Source organism: Leptodactylus fuscus, chromosome 4, assembly GCF_031893055.1.
Source record: "Leptodactylus fuscus isolate aLepFus1 chromosome 4, aLepFus1.hap2, whole genome shotgun sequence".
NCBI lineage: Eukaryota > Metazoa > Chordata > Amphibia > Anura > Leptodactylidae > Leptodactylus > Leptodactylus fuscus.
The window spans coordinates 149,371,326-149,374,197 of record NC_134268.1 but is presented as its reverse complement, the minus strand read 5'-3'; the positions used below and the strand labels follow the sequence as shown (position 1 = coordinate 149,374,197).

Here is a 2,872-nt window from a genome sequence, read left to right as displayed (position 1 = left end):
CTAAATACAGTGAAACCTCCTAGAAGACCACCCTTTGAGAAGACCCTCATCCATGAATCCCCAGTTAAGAAAATTTTTTCTGCGATCTGTGTCTCTAGACTCCCTGCAGATTAGACTCATTCAACTGAAGGGAGCAGAAAATGAAGAGGAGTATAAGGTGGATATCCAATTCAAATTCATCTTCATTTTCTACTCCATTGTGGGGAGTGCCTACTATGCAGTAGTTAGAATCTACCAAAATTGCCTAAGAAATGGTATCTAGTGAGCTGGTGACAGGGTCATGGTGCCCAAAGCTTCCTGTTTGGCAGAAGCTAACCTTTTAATCTAGTCCCACAGAAGAGCTACTGTGGCAGAAATCCTGGCCATAATTAAAACTGGACCAAATAAATATGGTGGCTAGTTGGCGAAGGTCACCTTCTGTCTCTATCCCTCTTCCCTTATAGATTGTAAGCCCTTGTGAGTAGGGCCCTCTACCCCACTGTGCCAGTCGATCATTGTTAGTATTATATTTGTTTTGTATATTTTGTGTATTGTATGTACCCTCAAATGTAAAGCACAATGGAATTAATGGTGCTATATAAATAAACACTAATAATAATAACAATAATAATAATTCTAGGTCTAATAGCTTGTGAATTCCTAGGTATATCTTCATTGCTAACCTGTGGAAAAGATGACAATAGAATGCACTATGGGATGAAACCAAACCAGAGGAGGCACTCACAAATATCCTGCTGGGAAACCTCTTTCTTGGTATTCATGTCAGGCTCTTGGAATATTTTCTGCTTCGAGAACCAGTGCAATTTTTTTCTTGGCATCAGTTGACGGAAGAGTCCCTATAACAATTCAATATCTAACTACTTTAAGACTAAGGCCCCACTTTGCAGAGCATTGTTTTACGTTGTTGTGGCCAAGCAACAGAGAGAAGAAGGGGGTGTAGTGACCCAGAGAGAGGAAGGTAAGACAAAAGGAGAAAGACACCGAACGCACTGAGTGCCTATCTGTTTTATATTTACCACAATAAAGAATTTGCGCCTTATCTCCATCACCAGTGAGCACGGATCCCCTGCCACGGATCTTCGGTCCTTGCTGATGTCCAGAGAGAGGAAGAGGGGAAGTAGTGACCATGGCCTGACCTCCAGAACCAAGTAGGGACACAGCTTTCTAAGGCAAAGAAAGGAATTCCTCTTTCTCAGATAAAGATTAGTCTGCTGATTCCCAACTTCAGGGAGTAAGAGGAGGGGGGCACCCTAGCAAGGAGCTGTGGCTAAGCACAAGCCTTAAGAGACTATGATACCTTATAACTGTTCTCACATCTGTGACTTGATCAAAAATGATGATACAACTCTGAGTATACTCCGAAGGCAAAGGTCACTAAAATGGCTTTAATAAATGCAGTAGCAGTTGCAAGCATTGAAAATGGAGCAATTTGCATGCTGAGGAATAAAGGCTTTCATTTTCAGTGCTCAGAAATTTAATCATTGAGGCTTTTCAGCACATTTAACTGAAAAAAAAAAGGTCCAATGAAAAATGTACACTCTGCCATCCTGCCAGTCCACCCAACCTTCATTGAAAAGAAAATATGCTGCAAAATTTTCCCTCATGTGTCAGACAGCAACTGTTGATCTTGGGCCAGATGAGTCAAGGCCATATAACCCAGACTTCAGTTCCTAGGTGTCAACTGACAAAGTATCTCTTGTCAGCAGATTATGGAGGACCACACAGGCTTTCACTACATCATCCACAACTTCTGGGTGTAGCTAGATCACAGTGTTGAAAATACTTTTTGAAGCGAGGATCCCAAACGAACACTCCACAAGATGCCTGGTTCTTGACAGTCTGTAGTTGTAGATTCTTTTCTGGTAGCTGAATCCACAACTGGAGTATGGTTTGAGAAGGCTTCGACACATCTGGAAGGCCTCATTGGCAACAACTGAAAATAGCATAGGAGGTCCATCAGTTTCAGGAAATGGCTTTGCTGCTGGCAATCCAAAATTTCAAGAATATGGTCTCCATCCCATTGCAGGGTCCTTGAACATTCTGGAGTCATTGGTGTGGTCATGTGACCAAATGTCCATAGCTATATAAAGATATTAGGCATCAACAATGGCCATCAGAACAATCGAAAAGTACTTCTACCTGAAGAACAGGGAGCCACTCCTTGCAGGTTTGTGAATGCGGATATGCTTTCCATCAACTTCTCCTACACAAGTTGGAAAATGTATCTCCTCCCAGAATTTGTCTGCAATGTCCTTCCATTGTTCTGAATTTTGGATGTGGGATAAATTCATCATGCAGCATATTCCACAGGGCCTGGTAAGTATCTCAGACGATGTTGGAGATTGTTGACTTGCCAAGACGGAACTGGAAGTGCATGGAGGAGAAGGTCTTGCCTGTTGCCAGATACCTTGACAAAAAAAAGAAAGAAAAAGAAACATATACAGTGGAAATACAATGTTCATGCTCATCAAAGTTTAACTATAAAGTCCTCCTCTGGTGTTACATTTCTCTGTAAGTTGGTTTCATGCCTCTAGAGCAGAGGTTCTCAAACTTATTTTGTCTACCGCCCACTTCGAGAATTAATTATTTTCTAGCGCCCCCCCCCCAAATTTTTTTTACTTAGTCCCCTAAATGGCGTTACACGAGGAAACGCGCGTTAAGCGTAAAGGAGCGGTAAAGTTTGTGTTAACAGCAATAAAACAATTTTAAAGGGGTAGCCTCATGAAGCTTGATCTGCCTTCTAAGCTGCCTAAAAATCTTCTTTCTTCCTGTTCACTCGCGTCAATTAGACCCGCCCCCAAATTAGCGTGTAGCTCCGCCCACCACATAGCATGATCCTATGGGTTGACTGAAGGGCCTGTGATGTCATCAA

At 42.2% G+C, this 2,872-nt stretch overlaps 1 pseudogene; it reads right to left on the bottom strand.

The window, feature by feature from the left end:
* Nucleotides 1-1,526: 1,526 nt before the first annotated feature.
* Nucleotides 1,527-2,527, bottom strand: LOC142201095 (uncharacterized; annotated as a pseudogene).
* Nucleotides 2,528-2,872: the final 345 nt, after the last annotated feature.